The 26,419-nt window shown below is 31.3% G+C and overlaps 1 protein-coding gene across 3 annotated transcripts in view; it reads right to left on the bottom strand.

The window, feature by feature from the left end:
• Positions 1–26,419, bottom strand: part of LOC129944101 (uncharacterized) — a 207,862-nt gene that overhangs the window by 95,992 nt on the left and 85,451 nt on the right. For all 3 annotated transcript variants that reach the window (XM_056053289.1, XM_056053291.1, XM_056053290.1), the window contains one exon: positions 2,011–2,053. The gene's annotated coding sequence lies outside the window, so the exon portion shown is untranslated. The remainder of the gene's footprint in view (positions 1–2,010; positions 2,054–26,419) is intronic.

Raw genomic sequence — 26,419 nt, forward strand, 5'->3', positions numbered from 1 at the left:
CAAATTTGATATTCACGTCGGAAAAATTCAGACAAAGTTGAATTTTAGTGGAGGGTTTTATTTGTACGTTCTCAACATTCTTTCAAAAGTGTTCTTATCTTGAGCCGAAACAAAAAATTAAATGTGGTGCAAAAGGGGGTCATAAAATTTGTTTTTAAATTACTCTAAAACTAAAGTTTTTTTAAAAAAAAAAAAGATAATATTGTTTTTGTTCGTACAATTGATAGATTTGGAGAAAAAAGGTGGTAAAATATCAGGGTTTAGAAAACTTTTTCTGCAGAAAAAATAAATTTTTTTCCAATTAATAACTATCATTGAAATAAATACGGAAAAATGTTTTAATTGATGTTTTACTGTGTTTCCTTTTGATTTAAATTACAAACTATATACTGATCGATTGGAAATCATATAAGGAACATTTTTTGAAATTCAAATATTGAAAATATTGTGTAATATTGCACAATTTGTTTTTTTTTTCTTTCTTAAAATGAATTTTTCTTTTTTGTTGACGAATTTTTATTGGCAATTTTATTTATCAAAATCGAATTGATCCGTTTGACCAATTTTTATTTAAATTTAAGATATAAAATTCGAATGACAGGTTTTTTTTCAAAAATACATTTTATTTAATGAAAGAAATTTTCAATGATCCTTATAAATTATTTGTTTCAATGAAGAAAACCAATGTCAAGTAATATTTGCTCTTTATATAAGTTTTTTCGATCCAAATTTAATGTTGTCAATATAGCGGTAAGAAAACTTAGGACTTTTCTGTGGGATTTGAAAAAACCCTTCTTTTATGAATAGTGTTCATGTTTCTTTTTGTGGTGCTCTTTGCTTTTTTACCGACAAATTCAAGGTAAATAAAACAATTTTATTACAAACTTCAAGCATTTCTACTAAGAATGACACAATTTTTAATAACCTTATTGAGTGAAAGTGGAGAATTTATTATTATTAAAATTTAATTGTTAAAATTTTAGAAAAGAAACATTTAGAAAACCGTATTGGAAAATAAGAAAAGAGTACTGATGGTAAAAAAAAATCGCCTAACCATACAAAATTTTTGATAATGTTGCTATCACAGCTTAAGGTCGAAAACCTGGGTTAGTTGCAAGAAAAAATTGACAAAATCAGCAAATTTATGAATATAAATATTGGAATATCTTTTTTATAATGTAATTTGTCTTCCCTAAACGATTCTTCTCTTCCGTTTACTAACGGAATTTCAAATTACAGAATTTTCAAAGTAATATTTTTGGAAGAACGTAGAATTTAAAAAATCTTGAATATGTTATTTTTTCTAACCATTCATTTAAATTGTGTATAACTAGACCTGCATGTGATGCAGCTTATTTTTATATTCGTAACAAATTTCTAACTTTTTACTATATTTTGCTTTATTATTTGTCTGAGCTTTATAAAATAAAACTAAATAAATTTATTGGGTGGCGCACAGTCCGTTGAGAACATAGTGACTTACAACTCTCAACCATTTCAGTGTGCGAGTACTGTTGCCAGGGATAGTGGGGACTTACAGTTTTAAGCCGAATCCGAACGGCTTATTTAAGAAAGCACTTTTCATGACAAGAATTACTCTTGGAGAATTTGTCAATTTATCGCAAGAGTCAGTACCCGTGAAAAAAAACTTAAGATAGCATAGGCAGGGATCGAGCCCAAGACCTATGGCATGATATTCAAACGCCCTATCCATTATGCCACGGGTACTACATAAAATATTGGATACTTTAAAAAACGGAACTATCTGAAAACAAAATGTTTGAGGCTTTATTATTTTTAAATAAGAATTTGACATTAAAATACCACATCATGCGCAAGTAGTTTCATACATAATATCAATCGTACACAATTTTTTAAACACCAAATTTTGAAACACTGTATATATTTCGTACCACTTGCGTTTAAAACTTGGTTTTAGTTTTATTTTATTTACCAATACCTAAGTAGAAATTGTACTTATTATAAATCAATAAAAATATGTACACTTACCATTTTTCACATCGCGTTGGCTTTCCAAAGATTCAGTTCTAATCTGAAATTATAGAAGATTTCAATTTTGTTATTTATATGTTTATGTTTTTGTTGCAAAAATGAAGTATTAAGTGATAAAAACAACAAAAAATTGAGAATTTAATTCATTTAAAAGCATATTTTAAATTTCAATGCAAAAACTTAATCATAAATAATCTCTATAGTACATAAAGTTGCGATACATATATGAATGTTTTCTGCTCTCATCCATTAAAAAACACACACAATATAGTCTTCTTTTCAACATGTATCTATATTATATATGGTTTCATATATTCATTATAACATTAGCATCATTTTATAAAAAGTTAGCATCATCATACAAAATATATACGAAGAGTAAAGTACGAGTATGTCTGGACTCTGGACATGTGAATGTTCCGGTAGAAGGATTTCGAACAATAATATGTCAAGTTTTGTTTACTATTTTTTTTTTTTGTTGATGAATTTTTGCTATATGCATTTTCATCATATCTATTATGAAGTATAATACTGCGAAAAAGTTAACTTTTAGATCATATATGTAGTTAAGTCTTCAGTAATAGCAGCAGCTAAACATATATCACAGGGGTAATGACGGATAGATTTGATGCTACCTTGTGCTCAGCGATGTGATTACAAAAAAATAAAAAAAACACAACTAAAATAAAAATTAGCAGGTTAGCTTTGTAGATTTAATGATGACAAGATATGGGAAATCCCAACTTATAAGTTGTTATTTGTGTCTAATATTAAAATTTATTAAAATATTACATAACTTTTAGTATGTAATTAAATTAAAAAAATACTGGCGCAAGACTTTAAAGATGGATCAAAAACAAAAGAAAGAGTTGGTGGAGGTGTGTTCGCTGAACGACTGGAATTAAGTCTTTTATTCCTCCTTCCCAACCATTGTAGCGTGTTCCAGGCGTAACTTTTGGCGATAAAAGAAGTCTTGTCCTGGGTTAAAGAAAACGTTATATCAACGTCTGATATTCGTATTTTCTCAGATAACCAGGCCTCTATGAAATCTCTGTCTTAACAAGCTCTTTAACAGTCCATAATTGTCGATCATCTCTAGTTGAGATGGCATAACAGTTTAAAATTCACCTTTCCTAAGTGCTTTGCCATAGAGAGATTTTAGGAAATTGTAGGACATATGAACTATATGGATAAAGAAGAGTTGGAAACAGTTCTTCACCTCCTCTGTACATGCCCTGCTCTAGCTCAAAAACGAAAAAGTTACCTAGGAGAATTCTTCTATAACGATCCAAACGATTTCAATCATATTAACATAATCAGCCTCACACGTTTTGTAAGAGACTCAAAATGGTTTTATTGAGCTTTGAAAATAGCCTCAAGATTCATGTGGTATCACAATGGGCCATTAAACTGGCTTAAATGTGTACTACTCAGCCAATGTAACCTAATCTAACCTAAGATTTTAAAGGAGTAAGTAAAATGTTAAAAAAGAACGTTACAGCTAAACTCAGAAAATGTTTACTTTAGAATTTAATAATTGATTAAGTCCTGTAGTACTCGAGGTGTGATGGTAAGTCCGTAGGACTGTCATGCCAGACGTCTTGGGTTCAGTACCTGCCTTGGCCTTTGACAAAGAATTGACAAGTCCTCCAAGAGTAATTCTTGTAATGAAAAGTGCTTTCACCGTTCACCGGATTTGGATTTGGATAAAACTGTAGGTCCCCTCCATTCCTGGCAACATAACTCGCATATAGGAATGGTTGAGAGTTGTAAGTCACTAGGACCTAGTTCTCAACAGTAATTTTTCTAAAACTTAACTAAGTCCATACTTCTGAATTTATGAAATTTAAAATTAATAGGTCCGTTCTTTTTTCACAAACAGTTACTGTTTAGCCTTGTTCTTTATATTCACATAATATTTTGTTTTAACTTGATTTTTTTCCATTGTGAGAAGTCTAAGCATAAAATCCTTCCTTACACCTTTTCTAATAGTCAAATAACTCAGCTAGTTCTTAGAAATACTAACAGATTATTGAAAAATGTCCATCTTTTATCTCAAATGCATATCCCTTTCAAGTCGGAGATCAACATAACCAACTAAAAAATAATAGAAAATTTTCTGAATTTCTAAAAACAACAACAAAACACAAAAACAGTTGACAAAAATGAGGTTGACTTTTATTATATATTTTCTTTTCGTGACAGAAAACTTTTCGCAATAAATCATTTCGCCACACAAAATATCTAGCGCCCGTTGTGTTCGTTGTAGTCGCTCGCTGTGGTGTGACATTTCTGCCATCGGAGTCCATTCGGGAGCATTATAGGTACATAGTGCCTTTTGGTACTATTAACAATCTAACCAAACTTTAAACAGACCCAAGTACTTTGTTTTTTTTTTGAGGTTCCTGCTTCGTTGAGCCACTGCAAATCTATGTAACAACAAAAAAAGCGACACTAAAAATAACCACCAACCACCTACACAAAACATGTTGAACTTTGACATCGCGAACATCATCAACAAAATACCACAACAACACAACCCACTTTCCTTGCAGCAATCTCAGACTCAGATACTTAACTTACAAGAGTTCCACATCAAGACCCTTGGCTTGACTATGGCTATGGCTATACACAAAATAAATATCTATCTATTTTACTATTTTTGCTAAAATATTGTAGAAAAACAAAACCATTAGAACCACTTTGGGGCATCGGAGCTTGGAGCTCGGAATCGGAGTATCAACGAAGACTCAACGAGCAGCAACAACGAAGAAGACAACGACGATGAGGATGAGGATGAAGATTTGAGGAGCATATTTATAGAAAATGCCAGAAATCTCGTTTAGCCACTGCAAAGCACTTACATGCAAGCAGTTGTATCTGTAAACAAAAGTAAGTCTATCTATTGGGCATATCTCGCACATGCAAGCCAACCTAATTCAATTGGCTTTAGATATGGTTATGGCTGTGGCAGTCTTTGAGGAGTTACTCCTCTCTATATGCGATGGGTTGCTGTGGCAGTGAGGCTCGAGATGAGGACGAGGTATGGCTGTTTTAAGAAAAGGCAGCGCAATGGAAGAAAGTTTTTCTCTTAAGCGGCTTGTAAGACCGTAAATGGCGAAGAGTGGCACAGCGCACTTTCGATCGAAACTGCACTTTGGGATCCAACTCCACCACCGCGCCGCCGCTGGCCATACCGAGAGATGACAATATATAGACCTATAGACCTACCTTACCAACAAACAACAACTTCAAAGCCAAAGCTAAAGCTAAAGCCAACCACAAAACAAACAGAAACAGAAACTGAAACAACAGTGGTGATCTCCTGGGAAGATACCTCCTCCTCTGGCATAAGATACTATAACTATTATTTGTTGTTGTTGTTTAAGTTGTTTTTTCATTATTATTGTTTTTCTTTTTGTTGTTGTTGTTGTTATTGTTGTTGTTGAATTGCGAGCCTTTTTGCCATTTCATCTAAAAACCAGCCCAACATCCGATCCGAACGGATACAATGGTTTGTTAGTTGGCGAACATGATGTTTGCGAGACATATTTGGCACTTTAAAGGTTCATTAATCATCGAACTGCGAACATAAATATGGACGGGATGTGCGCGAGCATTTTTACACCTTGTCAAAAGGTGCCTATAGTTGCACGGTTAGCTGTTGTAAGTAACAACACTCCATTCTTTTAAGCAGCATATAGCATGTAAGTGACGGTAGCGGTGGTGGTGGCGTGGCGGTGTCTGTATGGAGGTAGGCTAAAATAGACAATTGTAAATTTAGTGGCGGTTTAGCGAAGCGACGCTACGGCAGCGGTAACAGTGGCGGTGGTAATGGCAATGGAAAAGACGACGACGGAACCTTTAGACTGATTAGAAAGTTGACTTTATGTCTGAAATGGTGGCGCGTAAGGAGCGCCATATATGATTTTGTTGGGGTGGTGTTATTGGCAGTAGTATATTGTCATTATTTTTATTCAATTAATTTCAAACTAAGGTAAAAAAGAGTGCAGTGTACTGAAGGAAATAAGAACAGATATGGAATTAATTATTTTATGTATTCGTTACAATTGTATAACAGGGAACAGGGAACAAGCGTATTTCACAACCACACAAATATTACATCTGAAAATAAAAAAAAATGTTTTTAACTTAAGTTCAAAATAAATCTAATTTCTATATCATACTAGCAGGCCCGGTAAATTTTGCCTAGCCCTAATTTAACGCTTTCAAATAAATTCTAAAAAACGGAAATTTCAAAGTTTAATGTGATTTATTTAAATGCATTGAAAACAGTAGAGCAACACATTTTAGAGTAATTCAACTTCTATCTTGCAATTTACTGACTGTAATCGCAATACTTAACTCTTTTTCTCACAACAAATTTAACAGTATCCAAAATTTTCTATGCTCCAGCACGATTTTTAAACCTTCACTTTCAAATTTCAAGATCACTAAACCCATATTCCAGAAAGACTAAAATCCCGAAAATAATAGAATATTTCCTTGAAGTAAACATTCTCCACTTTTAAGAAACTAAATGCATCTAAATTATATATTCAAAACTTTGTTTCTTTCAGTATTATACAAATTGAGACTTTCATTAAAAGGTTGATTCGTAGTTTTGTGATACAAAATTGATGATCAAAATTTGCCCAAACTTTTCATTTTCTATAATTTTTGGGGATTTTTTTATTTCGGGATTTTGGTTTTCGAAGCCCTACCCATTTTTTAAGTCAAACATTTAAAAAAATTAAAATTAGCTCATATCAACCATCCGTTCGTATGTGACGTTTTTCAAAATGTTGTTGATATTTTAAGCTTTAAAATGCTAAAAAAACTCTTCGATATCTTTCGGTCATAGTGGTGCTTTTTCTTAAATTCTAAATTTCAAAATATACCGAAATGATGCATAAAAACAGTTTTCCTCCATTTCAGTAAAATATATTCTAAAACTCTTCACCAAAAAAAATGTAGTATCCTTAAAATTTTACTTTCTTTTGAAAAATGTTTTATTTTAAAATGCTCAAAATACTCTGAACAATTTCTTTATACCAAGCAAAACAATAGTTTTTCAAATAATTGAGTTGTCCTGAATTTGAAAATCAACTTCAAATTTTTATATCACATCAGGTTTTTAAAATATGGCATTATACAAATGTTAAAGACAACCAAAAACAGTCTAACTGTCTAAGTTAAAACGCAACACATCACTTAACAATATATTTTATTTTACTGAGTTTCTTAAAATTCTCATTAGTTTATGTGTCCCTTATTAAAAATTTAAGAAATTTTGAATTTAAAACTCATAGTTTTGAAAAATTCTTTTTTGAAATTTTATTTCTATTGCTTATTACGAAAATGGACTTTGATTTTGGCTATCTGCTCAAATTTTCAAAAATATGGTGTTAATCATTATTTTTATGTTTTTACAATAAGGTACTTCAAAAACTTTGTTTTAAAGTTCTAAAAAAGGCTTCTAGACACAGATTATTACAAAAACTAAAATAACTTTTAAATAGTTTTGCGATTTTTAAAAATTAAAAATAGTTTAAGCATTATGGTTTATAGTTTTTGTGAGTTTTTTGAGTTACAGTTGAAATTTAAAAATGTATGATGATTTTTGAAAACTATTTAAAATAATTTCAATATTTAAACTGAATGTTGCCGACATCAATAAAAGATTGAAAAAACCTCATGAAATTTATGGGAAAAAAAACTACTTTATGAATTAACATAGTTTCAAAAAAATATCAGTTCAATTACATTTGTAAATCCCTAAATAACACTATTTCGCCCATATTATTAGATTAACATCAATACCAGATTTCGAATAATGAGCTTTTCTAAAATCTTGATTAAGATATCAATTAAAATAAAATAAAGCTTAATTATTAATAATTTTCCTGAGATTTTGAACAAATTTCTAAGATACTCGAAATCTCTTTTCAACTTACTTTTTCTATGCATCTAGCTTTGATTGAACTCAATAAAGTAACAGTGAGTCATCTAATAAGCAAACGACATTCGTTCATAAACAAATAGGCTGCTAATTTGCACAAAATATGAGGCATTAGGTTATAGTCCCATGTTTACAAAAATATCCCAAGTGTTTCTTCCGCATTTGTATAAGCAGAAATTAGCATCCTTCGATTCGTCTTCTCTCGTCATCATCATCAGCATCATCTAAACCCCATTTTGTAATCCAACTAATTGACTGACACACCCGGAACTGTTCGATATATCAATTGTCACTTCTGTTTCTGTTTTAATTGACATGATTTGCTACTTCAATTCATACTTACGTATATAGACGAGTATATCGACTTGGATCGCGTTTATCATCATCATTGAATATCAAAAAAACAATCGATCGATCGAATGACATTACCATCTAAGGAATGATGATCGATCACGAAAAACCGAAGTAGCAAGAGAAAAAGTGGGAGTAAAAGTGTCGATATAACAAACAACCTTCAGTTTTGTAACTGAATAAAAATAAAAAAACAGCACGCGACATTTTTGGTTGTGTCATGAGGTAATCATACTCACAGTACTCAAAACGAAAGTAAACACTTAAAATAAATCGCAACAAAAACACCATTTTATTGCGATACATTTGAGTAAAATGATTCTGTTCATTGAATAAGAAATGGAAGTTATCAAAATAAATTGGAATTTATTAAAAAAAGGGTTAACATTATGAAAATTAACTTTCAGAAGAAAAAACATTGTAAAGAATTGAAATGAAGTGAATTTTCCAATGTTTCAAACTCCTATACTGACAGCTATAAATTAGTTAACAATTACGATACAATTTAATTGCAAAATATCTCAAGAGATTTATTATACTCAACATCAGCACTCACTATTAAATGCACAGGTATTGCCAAATTAAAAAAACAAAAACTCAAAACAGAATATTTGCGCAACCACAAAACATTTCCATAAAGAGCGCACTAACGTCCATTCTATCCAACATGGCCGTCGGTTGGTCGTCGCGCCACCACTCGCAGTACGAGTATAACATTATTTAAACGTCAGTGAATGACATTTCAAATTGATCACCCCTAATAGGAGCTTGAACTGGCTTTTGGAATTAGTTTTTTAGCTATCACTAAGAGAAGAGAAGTCGAGGGAGAAGGAGGAGGACTTGAATTGGCTTGTTGCTGCTCTATAAATAGCAAGCTCACGCTTTTCCAAATCCCAATGGAAATCTTAAAAAGTTATTCACTTAGATAATGAGTAGATGTGTTCATAGATGTAAATTATATTAACATATTTACAGGTGATTCATAGCCGTCCGTTGGTAGCGTCCATCCGTTATAGCTGAGATTCTAATTTAGCTACAAGACCTAGGTCCATATTGAATGGCGAATAAGTGTGTTACCAGACAACTCCCACTTTTTTTGTTTTAAGTTAAAAGCTTCAAGTCTTTGGTTTGTTGATCTTTAGACTGAAGACTAAACATACCGCATGAGTTTTCATAGGTCGTGGGAAATAATATGATTTAGGTGGGCTATACATGAATATAAATGGGAGCAGCTTACTATTATTATTATAGAGTAGCAGCAATCTTGTGCGAAAAAGTTTGAGTGTTCCCATATTTAATTATACAGTTATGTTAATGTCAAATTAATTGTAACAAGACGTTATAACGAAAGAGATTCCCTCTGAATGTAAAATTGACATAACAATAAAGTTCCATCACCCAAAAAAAAAACAATAGATCAATTTTGAAATAAATTTTAAGATCTAACTTGTTTGACATTTCGTGAGAGTGAGAAGTAAAAGTTAAATATTTTCATACTTATTTTAATCTTTTAAATTATTGTGAATTTTATGGGATTAATTGGAATAAAAACGAAAGAAGTTTTTTTGATTTTCTTTGAACTTAGGTCACAACTTAAATAAATGAAAGTGAATTATTGAGACATATCTTTGTGAATATTTTCCAAAATAAGTTTATGGAAATTGTTTTAATTTATTTTTTTGATTTTTAATTAGTAGCAGTTCATTAGTCTTCTATTTGTTATAGAGTATCTGTTATCCGCAACACTTTAAGAAACGGTAAGATATTTTCTTATATTTTACAGACATTATTTTATTTGAGACAAAATTATCTTCGAATAGAATAAAGGCAAATAAAAGGTTTCAATTGAAATGTTTATCCATTTGGTCTCAGCTTTAACTTTAAAGCTTTCGCCTTTTGACGTTTGACATGTAAAAACTACATAATTACTTAAAATGGAATGATAAATGCTTAAAGAAGGCATTGCAATTGCTTAATTTCATTACAGTTATAACATATTAAAGACTTAATTTGTAAAAGTAATGGTAAAGCAACTTTTGGATCGTGCATCTTGTCGTAAAGAAGAAACTCGGCAAGCAATAGTTGGAAAAACATGAAATTGTGTATCGTATGTTTTAAAAAGACTTGACTTAATTTTTCTCGTTTTTACAGATGAAGAACTGTAGAAGTCAATAACTAGCACCGTCATGCCGAATGGGTCCTTGAAATCCAAATTTTTATCGAAAAATACCCTTCATGGTTATGACAGCCATTTTTAAATTTCAAGTTTAAAAGCTGATGTTTTGTTTTAAACAAATGCCTCTACATCATGTTATTCTCACTGTTTTAATCTTACTTATTCGGAAATAAGGCTTATGCAACTTTTCGAGCTATGATTAATGATTCTAATTGATAGAATTGGAAGCTTTTGATGTGGAGGACGATGTTTATCATTAACAAGAATTAAAAAATTTTTAAGTGTCATTTAAGCAACGAAAGAATCTCAATTTTTCAACACAAAATTGACCTTATTACTTTTCGAAGAAGACGATTGTCCACAAATATCTTCCAGACTCTTCTGCTTGCGACTTAGGGGTTAGTTAAAGCTATCATTGGTTTTTATCATTAAAATCAATCTTTACAGTTGCTTCGACAAGTCGTTTATAGCGATTATTGAAAATTTCTATCATTGAAATAAATGTCCTGATTGATATTCAACCGAAATCCGCCATTGGAATATTGTGAAATCACAAATTAGTGGAACGATTTGTTTCACTTTTGTACAAAATATCAGCAATTCAGGAAAACTAATTACCGTCAGGAAAATAGAAAAATATAGTTTAAGCGAAAGTATCGATCAGTATATAATATTAATTTCTAAGAAAAACGAAACAATCAGAGATATGTACTTTTATAAAATGCCCGGATTGATTTAAATGATAGCTATAACTGGCCCCTTAAAGAAGTATTAAATTCGAGCAAAATAACGAACTTGAGGTTGTAACCAAACATGAAATAACAAAGTCGAAAAAAATGGCTCCTGCTATTCCGTCAAGCCGAACCAATGATGTAGGCTTTAGGGGAAATTGATTTCAAACTCATAAATACAGGTTTTAAGCACATTCGAGTTGATCTTATTTTTTTGATACAAATATTTCGGTCAAAAATCCAAAATTCGAATTGTCTCAAAAATTGCAGAAAAGATTGTTATTAAATCTTGTTTACATTTTATTTCCTCAAATAATCTTCTTCCAATAGAAAGCTAGTTTTTGAATCAATATTTTGTTTAAAAATTTTTTCAAGAATTTGATGATCAAAACTGTACAATTATTTTTAAAATTTCAATAGGTTCAAAGACGGATCAAAAATTCAAATGTTATAGGTTTTTTTTTTATTAATAGGAACTAAATAACTGCATTCCAAAACAAATGCTTTGAGCAAAAATTAAACATTAACTAGTTGGGGAATTGGTTATGGAAATTTTGAAAAAAGGTTATGATGCCACAACCATCATCGTCAATAAAACCTTTTATTGCAAAGCATTGTTTTATAAGATTTGGTAATCGCTCCTTTTAAATATTGAATAAATCCAAATAAGTGAGTAAGTTTTTATAAATCAAACACTTATTTTTTTAAGAACAAAACAACATATGATGTAATGTCTATGTTATAAATTTAAAAAGTGACTTAATTTTGAAATCCAAAACTACTCTTTAGTTGTTTTATTGCCTTTGCTATAAAACATGCCATTTTTGATTTAACAACAATTTTATCTAAAAGGCCATTAAATGCAAAACAAGATTATATCTGATTCACCGTTAATTATAAAAACAAATTAACGTTCTAAGCGTGTGAACGTTTGATCTTATTTTTTTCTCAACATCTTTTAAAAAGAAAAATAATCAGCCTAGAAATGAGACTGATCACATTTGAACTAACTCACTAGAAAAATTTGCATTTTATTTATTATTCTTTCAATGTTTAAACGTTTGTAGCTTCAAACAGGTTTCTTTTTTCTTAAACTAAATGATTTTATAGACAAATTTACTTAACATTTGATTACGCAGCAAAAAAACATTTACATTTAAACAAATGTAAAGTAATCAAGGACACCAACTTTAAGAGATACAAATCGTTATGAGGGATGCCCTCACTGTTCAATGTTCAATCCACTATTACTCATTTCAGTCTAAGTGAGGTAAATCAATTATAATTAAGTATCCATAAATTACCCATTTATGGCATTACATTTATCCGATGTTCATACCCATAATTTCCATAGTGTAAGAAGTATAAAACAGTAGTTCCCGGTTAAAAGGGGAGGCTTCTAAATGTTGTCCGTTTATTCGATTTTGATTCAATGTTTTGAGATCGTAGAATACATTAAAGTTAAGTACAGATGATTGTCAGACTTTTCAATAGGAAAATTGTCAAAAATTTGCTAACATCGTGTGAACTTACAATTTTGTGTGACAGTCTTACGAGAATCGTCATTTTCGGCCGTTGTCCTATGACGTGACATTAGAAATTGTCAGATGTGATTGTCGTGAAATTTTACGTTTACTGATAATTTTTATTATTAGAAATACTTAAGATGAATGCTGTTAATTTTTAACAATGAAGTCTTAGTTTTAATTTTTAAGCTTGAAGTAATTGAATAAGTATTTAACCGGGCAATACTGTTTGCTATTAATTGCACATTATTACAACAAAGTATGAGCAGCATAAATAACCACTTAACCATTGAATGGCTAGTGTTTAAGTTCACTAATCTAAATTTAAACTGCATTAAGCTATCGGACTACAAATTGATTAATTATATTATTTGTATTCATACGGCACGGTAATAATTTTACAGGTACACAATGTAAACTTTTCATTGTTTATTCACCTGTAAAACACTTTTGATTACATTGGTTGTGTGTTCATAAGTTCTTTATTCGTTTAAGTTTATTGTTTTGTGATTGATTTTATTATTTCTGCTAGCACCAGAGGCACCACCATCGTGGGTGAAAAACAGAAAAATATAAATCAATAAATTAATCTTAAAAATGATATTTATTTTCATAAAGTGTTCTTAATGTCATTGTCGAGATAATTAAATCCTCTTTTATCGTTAAACCCTCTCGAAGCAGATGGAATCAAAAAAGAAAAAATGAAAAGAAATAATTTATATCAGTTTTTATAAATAGCAAAAATCTTTATTCTTTATTTCTGTTACTTATTCTTTATTGAAGATTTATAGAATTATGATAACACTTGACTTGTCGTATCCGTTAAAGGGATTAATAGCTTAGTGTGTATCCGGCTTTTATAATTATTAACAAGATTAGAATTATTAATGATTACCTCACATATTATGGGATATGGGGTTTTCCTGACCTGAAAAAGCCTAATGGTGATATTTATTTGATTTCAAAATGGGATTAGTAGTTCAATAAAACTTGAATGGAAAATAATGTTTTATAATGATTCCATAGAATTTTTATATCTCAGAACATTATGATCTAATAATTTATTTTTGGATAGCGTACGAAATCTCTTAAAAAGAATTTGTCTGCATGGTATAAATCTCTGACATAAGTTACTTAAAACTCTTTAAACTATCGTGTGTTCCCAAACCTTTTGAACAAGTTGTTTTTGATAGTTAGAATTTCAAGTGCAAGGCCATTTTATGTTATCAACAACACTGTTCTGTGCGAAAATGATGAACAATTATTAATGTTCTTGCATTTCTACATAATTCCTCCAATACCCAATAATTCTTTCGTAATTTATTTACACTGATTATTTTTAAGCTTTTGACTAACTTTCTCATGATATGTTCACATTGAATTTGGAGCAATTGATTTTGTTCCCTAACGCTTCCGCAAAATATATTTCTGTTTACATACTTTCAAAAAAGGTCATATTAATTTAAAATTAGAAGTCATTCATCGACAAATCAGAAGTTCAACAGGGTTGTCCTTTAGAACCACTACTCTTTATCTTAGTTATTAACGATGTACAGTAACAGTAACATCATAATGTATGTGGATGATATGAAAATCTTTAAAAGTATACATTCTCTAAACGGATTTGCTCTACTGTAAACGTATATTAAGAAAGATTGATTATCAGGCAATGAGATTCTCTAAAAAACGTACTTGCTGTTAGATTTGCTATCAATTCTAATCTTGATGTCACGGAATTTATTTATTCGATCGTGAGTAAACCCAGCTATGTAAGGATTTGATAAACGTAGTTTTAAAGAATTGCAGGATCCCGTGTCACAAATGTTTGCTCTATATAACACGTTGTAGTTTGCTCTTCTCTTGAGTATCCAACGAACCTTCAAACGTTTTGCCTTAAGAGGGCTACAATGGTCTGATCCTAACAACAAGCTTCTTTCAGTCTCTCTTGAAAACAAAATAAATTGAAATATTTCTAAAAGTTTTCTAAAAATCATTGAATTTTGATTTATCAATACTTAATAAAAACTCCTCCGAAGAAGTCAAATACAAGAAAGGAAAATTTTCGATTCATATTTTCAATTATTGAAAATGATATAAATATAAGCAAAGAATGTGTTTTTAGAAGCATTTTTTAAAAATAAATTTTTTTAAAAGTATTAATCAACAGTTTTGTATTAATTATCGATAATTTTAGCTAATGTTTAACCTAAAGAATGTTTGTATTGAAATTGGTCCACTTTTCCAATCTAGAATTTGATTAACAAAAAAAAGATCAATATGAGCGAGTCTAGAGTTAAACTCTTGCATAGTCATCGCCAAAATCTACATAATTAAATTTAAATTTAACCACATAATGAATAATAACTTCAAATAAGTACACAGTATTCATTTATTAAAAAAATCTTGTCGATAAAGGCGTTGCTATAACAAAAGGTTAACATATCTTTTAACACATCGTCATAAGGTCCGAATCAATAGAATAATATATCTTTTTGTTCATTTTGAATAGATATTCCTCGTTTGTATCTAAAAAATGTATCTTTATTATTTGAAGTTTTACTAATGAGCTCCCCCAAATGATGATGAATGAAACTTAAAACCAACTTTCCACCTGCTGTTTTGAGTTCTCGTGATCTGCATCAAATAAACTGACTGACTGACTGACTGATGTGTGCTCATTTGAATCGGGTTTCTTCTTCTTTTCAACAACAAAAGCAGAAGGCAGCATACGGCAGGCAGAAAGTAGCAGCAATTCAGTGTGTAGAAAACCAGTAACCCACGAAAATCTAACAAATCTTTGTGGAAAAAAGAGTTGAATATTAATCAAAGACATTTATATCCAGGAACAAACATGCAGCGAAAGTAAACACTTTCCAGAACACATCATCGAATGGCTGACTGCGTATCTATTATAGTGACTTTTATATCTAACTATGTACATATTATTATGTTCCTCAGTGTGTGGCTTTTTTGATGGCTCCATTAGATTCTTTGAGACCTGGAATCTGCTTTGTTCCTTACCTATGGTCTCTTGAATGTTGTGTATTGTATGATTGTGACCATTGATATCTTCAGAGAGATGATGGTAGGTATCATGACCTCCATAATCGGGCCGGGGCTTTAGCTTTTGTGCTCGATGTGTGTGTTGTTTGAAGATATGTTCTACAAATATTTATGGCTTTACTATGCGTGTGCGTGGTTGTGGAAAAGATGAAGATGAATTTAATGAATGAAAATGATTCATGGTGCGAACTTCATACCAACTACATTCTGTTTGGTTGGTTGAGGTCTTCATTCTTTATTATTATGGATCTATTCATAAAATATGGCTTTCGCATATAAAATATTTACTCAGGAGCTTATTTACAAAGGTATAAGAATTTTAAAGTTCAACTTGGAATTTGTTGGTTGTAAAATTGCCCACATGAATTTTTTTTATAGTAAAAGTGATTTAAATGTCTTTTGAAACACCCTTTTTATTTTAATAAGAACTATAAACCTGGTCATTTAAAAAAAAGAAGATCAAAAGATTCTATTGAACCTCATATAGTAGACCACCTATAGTTTACAGAAGGCTTTTGAAGCTGCACCTATGCGTTTTTATAATGTAAACACTTCAAAAGTGAAAACAAAAGTGGGACTATAAATGTGTCCAGTCTTTATGAGCCTCCCACACATGCCACAATAGTCCAGTAAAATGAATCATAAAAGGGTTTAACCTCTGATTAGAGAAAGTAAGTTGGAAACTCGTGTAAACCTTATTTTTCTCTTTCTAAACATTGTTTAAAAAAGTCTTTTTAAATATCGTGTCTGCGTCGTAACTTATAGAAGATCAAAAATATGCATTTTAGAAAATCAAAATTTAGAAATTTCCAGGTGAAATCCCAATTTTACGGGATTAAAAAACACGAATTTCGTTAAGCTTAAATATTTTTGTCAAGTATCTTTAATTTCTAAAAATTGTTTTCAAAGACATATTGACTTTTGAATAACGTCAAAGGTAATTAGTGTTATAATTCTTGCTCATTTGTGGGATACCAACAACCTTGCCAAACACAAGTGGCAAAAATCAACCTTAAGCCCACTAGCTTAAAGACAATCATGATATCATAAGTCTAAAATTATTAAAGAATACAAATCAATCAATATTTATAAATGAAGCATGATGTCAATTTTTTGTCCAAGTACTTAATACGATTTGTATGACGACGTTCGTCCCACGTCCTTCAAGTCATATAATTCAGTTTGTTTCTTCTAAGAAAAAAGTTAATTGCTGATCTCATGGTTCATTAAACAAACAATAACATTTCATTTATAACCACTTGTTAATTCTGACAGTTTATTATTAAGTTAACTTGGTCAAATGTCACTTAAACCACCACTTTAGTGACATTAAAAGTAAATTCTTCTTATTCTTTCGACACCAAAATCACGATCTCTACTATTTACTAGGTACTTGTTGTCATGGCATTGGATTGCATAATTGCGTCTTGACTTACTTTCATTCTCATTTTTATAAACAATACAAATTCTCATCTAAAAATAAATAAAATGTAAAAATGCAAAATAAAAATCGTGCAGTAGTTGAAGACAAAAAGTATGAGACAAGTGCAGATAAAGTTGTACGAGCTACAGTAGTGGACGACCAACGACGACAAGTGCACTTAACTGTCCTCACGAATACCAAAAGTCACTCAAGACTCAATTGTCGGTTAGTTTTGATTTATAACAAACTTATAAAAGGCAAACAATGTCCGTATCTCTGTCTTGTTTCTTTATCTACGGTTCCTTTGAAATAATGCTATTAGCATAAATAATGTTTTGTTTAAGCTTTTCTAGATTAAATGCGGAATAATGCTTCCTTATTGTTGTAAGACCGGTCAGATTATTTTAATTTAACTTTAAGTTGTATAAAAACGTGAACTACAAACTATTAACATTCAAGTTTGAAATAAAATAAATAAACGTGTTAGTAATATGCGCTTACAGAAGCTTAAGCACTTTAGGAAGTCAAACATTAGGACAAATTTTATTGGTTAAGATTTAGAGTTTTGCACAGATGCAGAAAATTGTATGCTAATAGTTGCTAAGAACTTCTATGAGAGAAAAGTTGATTCATTCTAAGCCTGGGAACTTTCAACCATTCAAAATTAAAGCTATATAAGTTCTGGCGATTGTCAAAACTGTCAATACAAAAATTGACCCAAAACTTTTATAATCGTGTAAACTAACAATTTTTTCAATAATGTTAGAAAAAAAGTCTTTATAAGAAGAAAAGAGGTTGTTAGATGTCTTAAACAGTGATTGCTGACAATTTTTAATTGTCATTCACGCATAGTAAATCTTTTAAGCGATTGGGAAATCAAATCAGATAACAATCTGGATCAGATAACAAGTTGTAAGACTTTTAGCGAACAAATCTATCGATCGTATTACAAGTCAATCAAGATCTGACAACTGTTCTTAGCAAGCCTTTGATAATTTACATAAAATCATAGCTTCTCTCTGTTTCACTATACAAAGCGGACTTAGGAGTGTTTGAGCTTTTTAAGTCAGGAGGGAATTGTTCGTTATCACCTGTTGCAGCATGGTGTGAAATGACCCAATAGCTTAGCCACAAAAATGTTTAAAAAATGTATATATACAAAATTAATTTAAAAAAAATCGCTCTAACGATTTGCAAAAAATTGAAAAATCAAGAATTTTTTGATTTATAAAATGACATTTAAATTTTTGAAGGACAACTTTTTTTCTGGCATTATTGTAGGCCGCTCCCATCTCACTATGAATGAGCCCGAAAGAGCGCATAATTTTTACAAAATTTTGATTACATTCCTATCTTTTATCCGAATTAATGCATTTATAATGCATAACTATTGTAAGTACCAACGATGGCCGTGTAGCTCCACTACATGGGATAAACGAATATTATATGTTTAATAAACAATCTATTTTGTGTCTGTGTCTTTCAAGAAGTATTCCATTGGTAACTTTGTATACATGATTTTTAAATATTATTCTCTAAGAATAAGGTTGCTTTGCACATATTTTACATGCCTTCGCCTATATAAGAGAATAAATACTTAGTACAAGTTAAAGAAATGTGCCAGGAAGCAAATATATATTTTCTATTAGTATCACTTTTTCAACTACCTAAGTACACAAATAATAGGCGATCGCTTTAAAATTTAAACATACATGTTTTGCCTCTTTCTTATCTTCAGATAATTTGTTTTGCATCCTGGTTCTTCTAATATGAAATTAAAATAAACTTATCCAAGGGAAAAGGCTTTGAACGAACTAGTTGAATACATAAACAGTAGTTTTCGTTAAGTATGTTTGCAAGTATTTTTCATTTCCGGGATGAGTTGTCCTAGGACGAGTTGTGTCTTGGGATGAAACTAGCTTACCGACAAAAAATAGTGTGTATTCGATAAGTTCATTCAAATACACAAACCATTTTAAGAGTATTTCGTATTTTAATTATAATAAAAAGTTAAGTTTTTTTCAACAAATTATAAATTAATATTCAATAAAATGCATTTCGCATAGTCTACGGAAAATTGGAACTAATTTTAATAAATAAGGTGTCAATTATTTCTTAAAATTAGTTCCGTATAAGAGCCAAAAAAGGGAGTCATGTTAACCCAATAATATATTTGATGATAATTCGTCCAGACTAAATTTCTATTCAATCACTTAACAACTTCATAACAAAAATATTTTAAAAAACTTAATTTAAATAAAACCGGTCTAACGATTTTGAAAACAAACAAATTGAAAAATTGATGTTTTTTTGACAAATCAAATGGCATTTAGTAAATATTTGAAGACAAACTTATTTACCAAGGGTGGTACTTTTTTAAACAGAATCTATGCATACAGGAGCAAGTTCGTGCGACCCAGTGGTGCATTTTAGTTTTCTGGAGTATAATTTCAAAACCCTTTACTTTATTATCATAATTTAAAAATTCCTGACAACCTATTCAAATATTTACATACACAACGACAATTTATGAAAAGATTTTAGAGTGACCCATACAATATTCGTAATAAAGAAATTATTATCAAAATTTTAGAAGTGTAATGAAATTTTACTTGAGTGAAGAATGCGTGAAGTGGCAATTGATTTCAATTGATTGATTACATTTTTTTTAAAGTCAACGATTGGCATTTTCAAAGTCACAATTTTAAGATGAATTCAATGAATGCAATCTTTATATTTAATTCATAAGAGATTGTATTCTTTTTAAAACAAATTGTTCGTTATTAGTTAAGGTTTCAAAGTTTAAAATGGCTTTAATACATTGATGCATATTTAAGAAATAAAACGGTTTGTGAAATGGTTAGGATCCTTCAAATTTTAAATATATATTGAATCTTAGACTTTAAAATCAAATTTCAAAGCTATTGCCAAAGACTGACTAAAATTTAAAATTGCATGAATGTTAAATATTGCTCAAATTAATTCACTCCATGTGACCTAATTCTCCATAAGCTTAAGTCTTTTTGCAAAATATAAAAATGGTGAAGTATAACTAAACCTGGTGTTTTTGAACTTTTCAAACGTTTTGATGTTAAATTGCTCGTGTTAGTTTATAATCCAATCAAAGACAGAACTCATCATTACCTACATAACACCTACCTTGAAACTTTTAAAACTTATAACACACCCACTCTCCCTAAAAAAACAAAATACAATAAACACAAGTAAAAACAAAGAAGGTATATTTTACTAAACTTTCAAGGTTATACCAATTGTGCGCCATCCACTTTCACTTAAAGCGAGGGTGGCTCGTTGGCTGGATTGACGCATTCCGAAGAGACGAACGAACCTCCAAAGCACCGCGCACTTGAATTCCTCCTTCGAATAATTGGCCCACATTCGTGCGTTGCCCACCTGACCTACTTTTTGTTTTCTTATAAATTAACAATCATTGCCTTATACCACCCACGCACGTCCATATCGACATCAAACATCATACATCGAACAGCACCTCATTGCCGACGACGACAACGATGATAATTTTAGGTTCTGTTTACATTTATTTGATTGTAAGTACCTTTTTGTGTACATAATAACTGCAATCACTTTTGGCTTCGTCTCGCCATCAAATCCGCCGGGGCTGTCAATAATCACAGGTAATTTTGTAATCCAATCACATCCGAGAAGATGCGGGGGCTGTTCTTTGATGGCAATTGTTCGTTTTGTTTCGTTTGGTTATTTGATATGCGAGCTTTTTGAGTGCCAACAACTGCGGATTATGAAACTTTTTGTTTTGGCACTGGGAGAGGAAGTTTGGCAACTGAACACGACACCGAATCGAGTATTAAGTTTCAGCCATGACCGACGACCGAAAATACAAACCAAAGGTCATGGTTCAAGAGATTTTCAAAAACATCGTCAGAACAAAACAAATTGGAATCTTGATATTGAAAAGTGCTAAGCTCATGAAATCTATGGATTTTTATGTTCTTCTTCCTTTGGAAATACCGCTTCTGGCAATGTTTGTAATGCTCACCACAATTCGGAGCCGAATTGGCCACACTCCAGCCATAAGTCCGCGCCGGCCAACCGGAAAATTGCCACCTTCTTCAGAGGCTTTTTGCCGCACTCATTATTTATTTTTTTGGTCGCCCAGACTGGAATGGAACTGGGTTGGGTGTCGAAGCAAGAAGCAAACAAAAACCGACCACAGCATAAAAAATCTCTGCCAAATAAAACTAATGGCAGTTCAATAATAAAACCGCCCAGCGGCATCGTCAGCGGTAACGACAGCGGCTGTGGCTGTGAACTCAAGCAAATAAACAAGCTCGACGTTCAACAACAAGCGAGCGACGCTTGAGTGCGGGTGTTTACGGAGTTAATATGGTAGATGGTGTGGTGGTGCTTTACGGACAAATTCTGTATAAGGCTCAGCTCACACCTGTAGGTGGTAAGTTGTGGTTAATTGAAAATTAAAATGACCAGCACGAGAGTCGCTATGTTGTACCGTGTAACGTGTAACGTGTACCGTGTGTACCTATCATTGCTTTATTGCTACTGGATTATAGTGGAATAAATGAGGAACGTCACACTCAAACTCCGATCGATGGCGATGGAGTTGAACCTGGACAGAGTGTAATTCCACTGCACTCGACCTACAAGGCCGAATAACTGTATACACACCATAAGCTGGCAAATTTTTAGTATTATAATGGAGTTAGGTATGAGATCATATTTTCTAGTTAATGCAGTGATTTTGTTTTTGATGTTTTTATGTTGCTGCAATTGCATGCGGTTTTGTTAGCCTTATTCGATGTGAGGTTGGTTGAGGTTGGAGTTGGTATAAGCATTCAATGCTTGTTAGCCTTACAAAGCTATTAACTTCGTTAATTGACCGATATTCAGGTGGAGATATGAAAAATGACTGTGGGAAGGTAATTTAATTTTTGCTTTGCCAAAGTATTGTTTATGGGTTGTTCTTGATGTGTGTATGATGATTAAGTGTTTAGACTTAATGTGGGGTTTTCTAAAATGTGAGTTTAATTGGATTTTAAAGAGAAAGAACAATACAAAGTTTAACCCACAGAAAAATATTTATTATTGAAAAGCTTACATCTCTTGGGATATGGGGAGATTATGCAGTCAAAAATTAATTAATATTCAATTTGCTAACAACTTTGTTTGTTTTTATTTTTTGAGAACAGGAAATTGTTTTTTAAGTCAATGCCATAAAATTGAAAACATGAAAGTACTCCAATAAAATCTCTGTCGGCAGAGGCAGTTGAATAATTAATAATTTATTGACAGGGTTGTTCAAGAATGTAGTTCTTACACTAAGTCTTGGCAACAATACGTAGTTTTTTTTATTGCTAATAAATAAAAGGAAAAATGGACAAACGGTTGCAACAATTTTAGTGCAAAAAGCGGCCTCCTCGCTATAAACAGCAGCTTATAGTAAATTCCAGCGTTGTTAAGTTGTGCGCAATTTAGATTCTTAGACAAGCAATGAAATGTTCATATTTTAAAGTTAAATTTTAAACTTAAGTTAACATTTAAATTCCTCCAAAAAGTTTGGAGTCTGTTTATAACGATCTTTCCTTATCATTAGACTATATTTTACTTCTAGGTGATTTTAATTTACCACACATTGACTGGATTCTATCCGAAGACAACTCCTGCCTTGAAGCCTCTCCTTCTTCTTTACAAATGGAACTATCTCCTCTCGATAAAGTCTTTCTTACTGACTTACAGCAAACATGCTGTATTAAAAACTCAAAAAATCGAATTCTCGATTTAGTCTTTTCTTCTGATGCTTTTATTACTGTTGTTCTGAATCTAGATCAGGAATTAGTAATATTGATAAATATCAACCCCCTTTGGACATTTTTTTTGACTTAAGTAATCACCTCACTGATCACAGTAATTCCTTTGATTGCTTATATAATTTTGATTTCAGAAGAGCCAATTTCCAGTAAATGTATGAAGATTTAACCATTTCTAGAATTGCTGATACACTAGCATTTTCTAACATTGACGAACTTTTTCTAAGATCCTTAATTATTGTTTTGAAAAAAAATGTACCCATAAAGAAATCAAGAAATACAAACTTTAGCCATCACGTAATTGAATAAACTCATTACAATTTCCAATAACAAGTAATTCGTAAAAGCATTTTTTCAATTACAATTACAAGTAATTAGAATGTTCAATTAGTTCAGTTACAAATTACTTGTAGTTGACATCAATGTTGAAAATAGTTGCGAAAAGTAACCATTCATTCCCCCAAATATGGTTCTATGGGAGACACATCTTTAAACCTTTTTAGAAAACGCAACAAATATTAAGATGTTGCCCCAATTTCTAATACAAAATATCGTGTGTCTTACAAAAATTTGTTGGCATTCCTACTACCAATCTTCTCCGAAAATTGCATGTGACCATGTTTTAAGTTTCACTCGTGTTATCTGCGACTTAAGTAAAATCATCCACATTCCATCTAAATTTAAAGATGTTCATTCCTAATAAAGTTTCCACGATACTCAACTTCAATAGCAATTAACAAATTTTGTTCCTATTGTTATTTATGAGGCTTGACTAAGCAAAAGTTCATAGCTGCTAACAACTTTACGAAACAGATTAGTTAATCAATTTATTAAACCCTTTAAAATTTGAAACAGTCGTTTTAAGGTGGGTCACATTTAAATATTGGATTAAAGAATCAATCTAAAGGAATAACCAAAAGTTATAACACAGTTTAAGCTCCAGACACACTAAGTCGTATCTTCACTTTCAATTTTAGGGCCCATTGAAATTAAGTTTTTTCAAATTTTTACTTTCAATAAAACAAAATTTTAAAACAAAGATATCAATTTTGAAGTTGACCGTTGGTCATCTCGCACGGTAAGGGAAAACTTTCAAAATTATTTATTCAGCTATGAAATACTTTCGAAAGATTCTCATTAAGAGGATTAACGAGAGGCTCAAAAACGTGGTCATTCCCCATCTCCATGCCAAGAGTATGTAATCGCTTATTTATGAGCTGTCATCTGAGGAACATGCTGGCATGATGGTACTGTACCTGCAAATCTTATGGTATGCCTTTAGCTGCCAGTGCTGCTGGTTTAAATCATCATATCTTAGCACCTTGAAAAAATATTAATACCAATAATTAACTTGAAATCTCTCTCTCTTATATACATTGCAATCAATTTCATTTGCGCCATCTTCCGGATATACATAGTAGCTATAAGCTCATATGCTTTTGCGCGTTGTTTGCTTTGTTTTTTACTGTTCAGTGAATGCCCAGCGTGTATGTGAAGTGTATGAGGACATTAAGAGGCCTCAGCGACAAGTTACCTTTGTATCTAGATAAATTATAATCATCATAGTAATTGCCGAATAATACCACCGCATGCAACTTTCTCGCAAACGCACTTAAGTCCACAGAAAAGACAACGCAACAGCAACAGCGCAGTTTATTTGCTTTGTTTTTAATGCGACTATGCGACGACGACACGACGCGACGCTACGTGCGACGACCATAACACTGACAGAGCTGAACAGCGGCTTTTCAAAGCTCCGGCTCCATTCCTCTCCCCTTCCGTTTCGAACCTTTTCCGAGATTAAACCTTCAGGCTCTGGCCGTTCGTCGAGTCGTACAGCGTAGGCAATACTTCATCTGGGCACTGTCCACTTCTTTTTTTGTATGTTTGGAGGTTTGGTTGTTGGACTCCATGAAACAATAGCGACCTTAACTTTACTTTCAATTTCAATTTGGCCACAAAGTGGCCGAACGCCGAAACCGTTGAGATGCAGTAATGCCCTCCAAATAAATGACTGCCGATGTAAATAATGCCTAAGCTCTTTAAATAGCTATTAGATAAATAATCAAAGGCACATTTTAAGTGGATGGATGCATGTAGATTTGTGGAGCAGTATTTTTGTATTGTGTGTGGACATTCGAAATGAGACCCCATGGGAAGTCTTGAAGTCTTGAAAATTAAAAAAAAAATAATTTGGTGCAATGGTACGTAAACGTAATGTAGCCCTCGAAGAAAGTGAGTTTTGATAGCCTCGCTCTAGAAGTTCAAGCAACAAACTTAGATATTTAAAACTTGTGGCCATTTGTTTGAATGACCCTTGAGATAGTTTTTATTTGTGTGTCTTTTTTTCTGTTTTGATTTTTAAGTATACAAATGATTATAAAGGGAGAAAGTGCTGTCAATTTGACTTAATGCATTTTATATAATTTTATTATGATACCTGAGACATTTATTTTTTTTTCTTTTATATGACTTATACCACACATAAAGTTGTGCGTTGCTATAACAACAAATTTAAATTAGAGTTGATTTATAAAATTTATTGATCATGATGGGTGGTAAGTAAATAAAATGCTAATTTAATTTGATAACAAATCATTAAGATTGTTTTGAGTTGATTAAGATAATGGTTGATATATTGACTTAAAAACGGTAGTAAAACATTTGGGGTCTTTTATGTTGCTATTCATTATAATACTTGGGAAGTCGTAGACTTATCTAACTATTTCTTTCTATGGGAAAAATTAATTGAGAAATGCATCCGATACTTAAGGAATAAGATCAAACAATAAACCAAAAATACAATTTCATTTTGAAAACTCTCACTTAGGAGAATTAGACTTATTTTTTTCGTGAGCGATTTGCTTAAATTATAAAAATTAAAAACTTATTTTCATGTCAGAATTTTGCGAAATTACAAAAATATCACAAACTAGTATTATTTTGGAACTTACATCCCTGTAGCAGGTTTTGTTTTTCACAACACGAAGCAATCCGAAACAAAGAAAATGGAAACATTTTGGGAATGTTTTCTAATTTCTTAAAAATGGTGAAAAATGGAAGCATTGAATTTCTAGTATTAAGAGCTTCTGAACAAAAATTGAGAAAGAATTTAATTTTTTTTGTAATTGTCCAGATATTTTTAAAACTAAAAATCTCACAAGTCACTGGGCCTAAATTATGGCTTCATTGATCATTTTTTGTTAGTCCCTTAGAGTAAAAAGAACAATCAAAAAGGAGGCTGCCGTTTGGAGCCCTTTAAATGTCAATTTATTTCCAATAAGCGAAAATTTCATTTGAGCAATTACAAAAAGCTTTTTTCAAGATTCTTGGGATGGTTAACAATTTAAGT

Source organism: Eupeodes corollae, chromosome 2 (genome assembly GCF_945859685.1).
Source record: "Eupeodes corollae chromosome 2, idEupCoro1.1, whole genome shotgun sequence".
Lineage (NCBI taxonomy): Eukaryota > Metazoa > Arthropoda > Insecta > Diptera > Syrphidae > Eupeodes > Eupeodes corollae.